This window comes from Delphinapterus leucas, chromosome 5 (assembly GCF_059928025.1).
Source record: "Delphinapterus leucas isolate spDelLeu-1000000601 "Yukka" chromosome 5, BTC_Dleu_Yukka2, whole genome shotgun sequence".
NCBI lineage: Eukaryota > Metazoa > Chordata > Mammalia > Artiodactyla > Monodontidae > Delphinapterus > Delphinapterus leucas.
The window spans coordinates 124,139,695-124,148,397 of record NC_143133.1 but is presented as its reverse complement, the minus strand read 5'-3'; the positions used below and the strand labels follow the sequence as shown (position 1 = coordinate 124,148,397).

General features: G+C 39.6%; 1 pseudogene; it reads left to right on the top strand.

Moving 5' to 3' along the window:
* Positions 1-3,100: 3,100 nt before the first annotated feature.
* Positions 3,101-4,211, top strand: LOC111178996 (pseudouridylate synthase TRUB2, mitochondrial pseudogene; annotated as a pseudogene).
* The last annotated feature ends 4,492 nt before the right edge of the window (positions 4,212-8,703 follow it).

Sequence of the window (8,703 nt, the reverse complement as noted above, 5' to 3'; positions counted from 1 at the left end):
AGAAAAGGGGACTCTCTTCCGATGCATCAGGTAAGAATGCTGAGGGAGAGGTGAGGGTTGGGAGGTAACAGGGTGGTGATCGTTTTGATATTACCTGAGCTGAAAGGGTAGATGGGATAACAGGCATTTAGGAGACTGAGAAATGAGAAATAGTTAAGCAAACAAGAAAGCAAGTTGCCTAGGAAAACACACTAGGATTTCAGGGCCATGCTGAGAGCCCAGTTGAAGCTGGTGATCATATATTTCTGGTGGTACTGATATGTGCTGTCTTGTGAATTTTTCCCAGTTGTTCTGTTGTACATATAAATATACAGAAAAAGTAAAGAGTTGGATTACACTGGCAGGGTTTTAGCCAGATGGAAGAGATAAGACAGAGCAACAAGAATTTGTGGCATTGACAAAATTGTTCTTAAAATTATCGACCATGGAAAATAAACTGAATAGGAAGAAAATTAAACCTAGAGGGAAAGATATAGATATGGGGATTGGTCCTTTATTGGAGAGTCCAAAGAGGTCAACGGGTTACCAAGGTGGGAATAGTTGCAAAAGCAAGCCAGAAAGGTGAGAGATAGGGCTGCGATTGCTCAACGTCTAAGTCATTGATTTGGAATATCAGTGATTTTGTTGATTAAAAAATCCAGAGTGTGACCATGGGAAGAGGTGGCTGAGGTGGAGTAGAAAAGGCCATCGAGATGAGGGGGGTAAGGAAATGAAGAACCAGAGTACTGAAAGAACACTGTGGATATTGAAGCCATCTACAGTGATGGCAGGAATTGGAACAGAGAGAGGACTCTGAGTCTGGTGCCACGGTGTTTGATGAACAACGGAGAGTGGTCAAGTGATAGATGACACTGACAAAGAAAGTGAGCTGGTCATAGAGGGCAAATGGCATAAAGCCTCAAAGGAGTAGGGTTTCTGTGAGACAGTGGGTGGATACAGTAATGATCTGGGAGATATAATGAGGAGCAGAAAGACTTCAAATCTGGCCTCTAGAGAGTAAAGTTTATAAGGTTTGGAAGAATCAAACCCACGGCTCTGCTGGGCTGCTAGGGAGCATCAGAGCTGCAATAAGTCAGGTGGAGGCAATGCTTGGAGAAGAGTAGTTTGTGTCGATGATAGAGCAGCAGTTTCAGGGCTGCATGATTGGAGAGGTGGGAGGTGGGGATGGAATGGAGGGCAAATAATTTACCACCAATAGTCTGTTTAGTGTTCTCATCTTTCCTGAAGGAGTTTCTCACACTGAAGAACTAAGTTGAGGCTATTTCTATTAAACATTTACTGTTGCTGAAATAAGAATGTATTGCTCTCTAGAAACTAGTTAGTTCATATGAAACATACAGCAAGTCTGGACTTCAGTTTCCTTATTATAAAATGAACATAATTATTATCCCACAGATTTGCAATGGAATTTAATTTTGTATATATGCACACACACACATACAATATCATTAAAAATAATTGACACTGTTTGCAGAAATAATGCATACAATGGAATAGAAAATGAATAGAAAAAATCAGGGCAAGAAAAAGTAGGATAGTAAGATGAGGGCAAGGATGAAGTTAATTACTGGAAATCTTAGGTTCTTACTCAAATGCTGGAGTTTAGCCACAAAATTCCTTGATTTCCTAGAACTAGATATGATGAATTCAAAATTCAGTGTCCATGAATGGTGCAGATGAGCTGCAAAAGTGTTAAATAGTGCCTGGAAGGCTCCATTCCACTTACATTATTACTACCAGAGAAGCCGGGGACACCACCTAGCCCAGATCAGTCTATACTGTACTTTAGTGCTATTTGTTTTGTGAGAGTTTTATATTAAAGGTGTGTTGATGGCCATTAAAAAAAAAAATTCCGTGTCTATGAGATTTAAATATTCTGGTTGATTAGTTCAAGTACATCTTTTCCTAGCACTGGGGATTAAAATCTCTCTCACAGGATCTCATTAAGCAGAATTCTCATGTAGTTAGAATTTTAAACAATATCCCAACAATCAATGCCATAACAGTAAAACTTTTGTATATTGTGTTACCATTAGATGAGAATTTATGCCTAGAAATCAAGTTGCTGCCACCAGATAAAGAGACGTACCTTGGGGCTTCCCTGGTGGCGCAGTAGTTGAGAGTCCGCCTGCCGATGCAGGGGACGCGGCTTTCTGCCCTGGTCCAGGAGGATCCCAAGTGCCGCGGAGCGGCTGGGCCCGTGAGCCATGGCCGCTGGGCCTGCGCGTCGGAGCCTGTGCTCCGCAACGGGAGAGGCCACAGCGGTGAGAGGCCCGCGTACCACAAAAGGGGAAAAAAAAAAAAAAAAAAGAGAAATACCTTGTTTATGGAACTCAAGCCTTTGGAGTAGCTTTCTTCAATTGTGAGCAAATGATTTTTAGCTTTTTTATAAAAATAACTCTAACTTCGAGAAGAAAAATATATGTAAAAGAATTAGGGGGTGTGGATTCAGGGAGAAAGAAGCCCACAACACAGAAGTTAAACAGTTCCTCATATGGGATTTAAATTTTTTAAAAAACTCGTTGTTATTTAAAACTAGGCCGTATCCTTCCCAAATCCCATTACATATATAATCTCGTTTAGTCCTCTAGTGAATGCCTGCAGGGATCACATGAATATTGCCTACAGCTGATTCTCTATCTCTCTGCTGTCCTGTCACTTCAACCTGAATTGTCTGCTGTTGTTGACTGTTTGCCTGAGCAGAAATTATACCACGCCAGGAGAGCAGACTGGCTTATGATATTAGATCTCCTTTTCCAGTACTTTTTTTTTTTTTGGTAGGCGGGCCTCTCACTGTTGTGGCCTCTCCCGTTGCGGAGCACAGGCTCCAGACGCGCAGGCTCGGCGGCCATGGCTCACGTGCCCAGCCGCTCCGCGGCATGTGGGATCCTCCCGGACTCAGGCACGAACCCACGTCCCGTGCATCAGCAAGCGGACTCTCAACCACTGCGCCACCAGGGAAGCCCGCCATTACCATTTTCTTAATCAGGTTCCTTTGATGCTCAGCTCAGCACCCACCCATCTGCCTCTTTCTGATGTGGTAACAGACCAGCTTCTGAAGTAAGAGAGCGGGGCAACTGTATGATACATTGGTGTGTCTGTGTGTGTGCGTGCTCATTGTTGTGTGTGTATGTGTGTACATTGTAGCATGCTGTCTAGCACAGAGGAAGGAGGAGCTCGATATAGTAAATAAGTGAATTTTAAGTTTTAAAGAAATAGAAGTGGTTTCGGGTTCAGCTCTTCCGAGAGCGCGGGTGGCGGCTTCAGGCATGGGGTTAGCCGGCCTGGCGCGGCTGCATAGGCTCTTCGCCGCCTACAAGCCCCCGGGGCTAAAGTGGAAGCATCTGCGCGATACTGTGGAGCTGCAGCTTTTGAAAGGTCTCAGTGCTGGGAAGCGTCCTGCCTCTGAACATCGTGTTCGCTTCCTGCTGGGCCCCGTGGAAGGCAGTGAAGAGAAGGAGCTGACCCTCACAGCCACCAGTGTGCCCACCCTCATCGACCGTCCGCTGGTACGTGGACCAGCATTCACCAGCCTGAAGATTGGCATGGGGCACCGACTGGCTGCCCAGGCGCCTGGGGTGCTTGTGCTCGGCATGGGACGTCGACGAAGGCTCCTCACCGACATGTACAACGCTCACCTCACCAAGGATTACACAGTACACGGCCTCCTGGGCAAAGGCACAGACGACTTCTGTGAGGACGGGCGGCTGGTGGAGAAGACGACGTATGTGGTTAAGAATCCGCCTGCCAATGCAGGGGACACGGGTTCAAGCCCTGGTCTGGGAAAATGCCGCGGAGCAACTAAGCCCGTGCGCCACAACTACTGAGCCTGTGCTCTAGAGCCCACGAGCCACAACTACTGCAGCCCGCGTGCCTAGAGCCCGTGCTCCCCAACAAAGAGAAGCCACCGCAATGAGAAGCCCGTGCACCGCAACGAAGAGTAACCCCTGCTCACCGCACCTAGAGGAAGCCCGCACACAGCAACGAAGACCCAACGCAGCCAAAAATAAATTAATCTTAAAAAAAGAAATAGAAGTGGTTAAAGACACTTTATTCCTGGTTTAAGAAAAGGCCTGCATAAATATCTTTGCTGCTTTCTAATTACACATAAAATTATTGTATATAAAAATCTACTGGTTTTCATCCAAATTATGCACTCTTATGGCTACCTAGAAAATCTTACAGGCATATATATTGGGTTGGCCAAAAAAGTTCATTCAGGTTTTTCTGTAAGATGTTACAAAAACCTGAACAAACTTTTTGGCTGACCCAATGGAAGCATCACCACAATTGAGTTTATAGAAATGCTGACCTAGATTGTTATTAGGAAAAAACTTGTCTGAGAATCAGAAGATTTTGGTTCTAATGAAAATTTGTCTCACTTAATATTTCTGAATCTGTCTCCTTATCTATAAAATGGAACTTACAATATATTGCTTACTTTTATCAATAGAGTTGTTAAAATCAAAGCACAAAAAATAATTTGCAAGCTCTGATATGAAACATAAATAAAAGGCATTAGGAGGAAAAGCAGTGCTAATAATGCATTTTCAAAAGCACTTGTCTTTAGGATGTTAAAAGTTACTTCACTAGCAGAAAAAGATGAAACATAAATTCACTGTAATGAACAACATAAACTGGAATGAAGAAATCAAGAAAATATAAACAGACCTAAAATACTAGAAATTGTTTCAATTATATCTATCTACATACCTACCTACTTAGGACTTACATTCATGCAACAAATATTTACGCAGCTACTATTTGAAACTCCAGTGATTTGTAGTTTGCCTGTCATACCTACAAACAAACGTTTTATATAGACATTGTTAAAGAAACATATTACAACAGTGTGGCTGCATGGGGTCCAAATCTTAATCTTCGTAAAACCATAAAATGTCTTTGTTCAATGCATTACATTAGTTATTCGGTCCTGTAGTTTGTGGTTAGTAACAAGATAAATATAAATCATTCTTAGACTCCTGCACTTACAGCTTTTGGATCCCGTTGTGATGCTTAGAGTTAGCATCAAATAACATTTCTTCAGTGTTATGAGTTCCCAGTTATACTTCATTATGAAGGTTTAGACATTAAAACCTTCCATTCTTAAACTTAGGTTTTAAAAAATTCCTTTATGCTATCTAAATATCAAAATGTTATCTGTATGTTAACTAAGATTTAGTCTGGAAAATATATTAAACAGCTTCCATATATATGGAAGCTAAAAAAGGGTGCAAATGAACTTATCTATAAAACAGAAATAGAGTTACAGATGTAGAAAACAAACTTATGGTTACCAGAGGGAAAGGGAGGGAGGGATAAATTGGGAGATTGGGATTGACACATATACACTACTATATATAAAATAGATGACTAATAAAGACCTACTGTATAGCACAGGGAACTCTACTCAATACTCTGTTATGGCCTATATGGGAAAAGAATCTAAAAAAACAGTGGATCTATGTATATGTATAACTGACTCACTTTGCTGTACACCTGAAACTGATACAACATTGTAAATCAACGATACTCCAACGGAAATTAAATTAGAAAAAGAAAACAAATATAAAATAACCATATATAGTTAAGCTGTACAACAGGATGATTTGATGTACAAATACATGGTGAAATGATTACTACGGTCAAGTTAATTAACATATCATCTCCTTACATAGTTACCATTTTTGTGTGAGATGAGTTCGCCTAAAATCTACTCTCTTAGCATATTTCCAGTGTTCAATACAGTATTATTAAGTTTAGTCATCATGCCTGTACATTAATGTCTAGACTTATTCATCCAACGTAACTGCAACTTTGTACCCTTTGACCAACATCTTCCCACTTCCCCCATCTCTCCCCCTCCCTGCCAGACCCTGGCAACCACCATTTGACTCTCTGCTTCTATGAGTTCAACATTTTTTTTTTTTACATTCCATATATAAGTGAGATTATACAGTATTTGCTTTTCTCTGTCTGGCTTATTTCACTTAGCATAATGTCCTCCAGGTTTATACATATTTTCACAGAAGGCAGGATTTCCTTCTTTCTAATAGCTGAATAATATGCCATTGTATTTATATACCACATCTTCTTTATCCATTCACCCATCAACGGACACTTGGGTTTTTTCTATATCTTGGCTAGTGTGGATAATGCTGCAATGAACATAGGAATACAGATATCTCTTCAAGATCATGATTTCATTTCCTTTGGTTATATACCCAGAAGCGAGATCGCTGGGTCATATGGCAGTTCTTGTTTTAATTTTTTCAGCAGTCTCTATACTGTTTTCCATAATGACTGTACCAATTTACATTTCCACCGACAGTATACAAGGATTCCCTTTTCTTTACATCCTTGCCAGCATTTGCTATCTCTTGTCTTTTTGATACTAGACATCCTAACAGAAGTGAGGTGATATCTCATTGTAGTTTTGAATTGTGTTTTCTGATGATTAGAGATGTTGAGCACCTTTTCATATATCTCTTGGCCATTTGTGTGTCTTCCTTTGAGAAGTGTCTATGTAGGTCTGTTGCCCATTTTTTAATCAAGTTATTTGTCTTCTTGCTATTGAGTTGTTTGAGTTCTTTACATATTTTGGATATTAACCCCTTAACAAATGTATGGTTTGCAAATATTTTCTCACGATCCATACGTTGTTTCTTCACTCTGTTGTTTCCTTGGTTGTGAAGAAGCTAGCTTTTAAATTTGATGCAATCCCGTTTGTCTATTATTGTTGCCTGCAGTTTTGAGGTCATATACAAAAAAAAAAAACACATTGCCCAGACGAATGTCAAGAAGCTTTTCCCCTGCGTTTTCTTCTAATAGTTTTATAGTTTCAGGTCTTATATTTAAGTTTCTAACTACATATGGAGTGAGATAAGGGTCCAATTTCAATCTTCTGCATGTAGAAAACTAGTTTTCTCACAGCACTTATTGCAAAGTCTGTCCTTTCCCCATTGTAAGTTCTTGACACCTTTGTTGAAAATCTGTTGACCATAAGTGAGTAGATTTCTTTCTGGGCTCTCTATTCTGTTTCATTTGTCTATATGTCTGATTTTATGCCAGTATCATGCTGTTTTTATTACTATAGCTTTTTTTGTAGAATATTTTGAAACCAGGAAGTGTGATGCCTTCAACTTTGTTCTTCTTGCTCAAGATTACTTTGGCTAGTTGTGGTCTTTGTGGTTCATAAGAATTTTAGAATTTTCTTCTATTTCTGTGGAAAACGTCATTGGAATTTTAATAGGATTTGATTGAATCTAGATTGCTTTGGGTAGTATGGGTATTTTCACAATATTAATTTTTTCAATCCATGAACATGAGATATCTTTCCATTTATTTGTATCTTCAATTTCTTTCATCAGTATTTTAGAGTTTTCAGTGTACAGATATTTCCTATCCTTGATTAAATTTATTCCTAGGTATTTTTTATGCTATTGTAACTGCAATTATTTTCTTAATTTCTCTTTCTGATATATCATGCTTACTGTATAGAAATGCAACTGACTTATATATGCTGATTTTGTATCCTGCAACTTTACTGAATTTTTTACTAGTTCTAACAGTTTTTATGGATGCTTTAGAGTTTTCTATATATAATATTATGTCATCTGCAAATAGTGACATTTTTACTTTCTAATTTGAATGCTTTTTATTCTTGTTCTTGCCTAATTGCTCTAAGACTTCCACCACTATATTGAATTAAAAAAGTGGCAAGACTGGGCATCCTTGTTTTGTTCCTGATCTTACAGGAAAAGCTTTCAGCTTTTCACCATTGAGTATGATGTTAGTGTTGGGCTTGTCATACATGGCCTTTATTATGTTGATGTACATTCCTTTTATACCTAATTTGTTAAGAGTTTTTTTTTTAAACCATCTTTATTGGAGTATAATTGCTTTACATTTTTGTGTTCGCTTCTGCTGTATAACAAAGTGAATCAGCTACATGTATACATATATCCCCATATCCCTTCCCTCTTGTGTTTCCCTCCCACCCTCCCTATCCCACCCCTCTAGGTGGTCACAAAGCACCGAGCTGATCTCCCTGTGCTATGCAGCTGCTTCCCACTAGCTATCTATTCTACATTTGGTAGTGTATATATGTCCATGCCACTCTCTCACTTTGTCCCAGCTTACCCTTCCCCCTCCCTGTGTCCTCAAGTTCATTCTCTACATCTGAATATTTATTCCTGTCCTGCCCCTAGGTTCATCAGAACCTTTCTTTTTTTTTTTTTTGATTCCATATATATGTGTTAGCATGCAGTATTTGTTTTTCTCCTTCTGACTTACTTCACTCTGTATGACAGACTCTATGTCCATCCACCTCACTACTGATAACTCAGTTTCATTTCTTTTTATGGCTGAGTAATATTCCATTGTATATATGTGCCACATCTTTTTTATCCATTCATCTGTTGGTGGACACTTAGGTTGCTTCCATGTCCTGGCTATTGTAAATAGTGCTGCAATGAACATTGTGGTACATGAGTCTTTCTGAAGTATGGTTTTCTCAGGGTATATGCCCAGTAGTGGGATTGCTGGGTCATATGGTAATTCTATTTTTAGTTTTTTAAGGAACTTCCATACTGTTCTCCATAGTGGCTGTATCAGTTTACATTCCCACCAAGAGTGCAAGGGTTCCCTTTTCTCCACACCCTCTCCGGCATTTATTCTTTGTAGACTTTTTGATGATGGCCA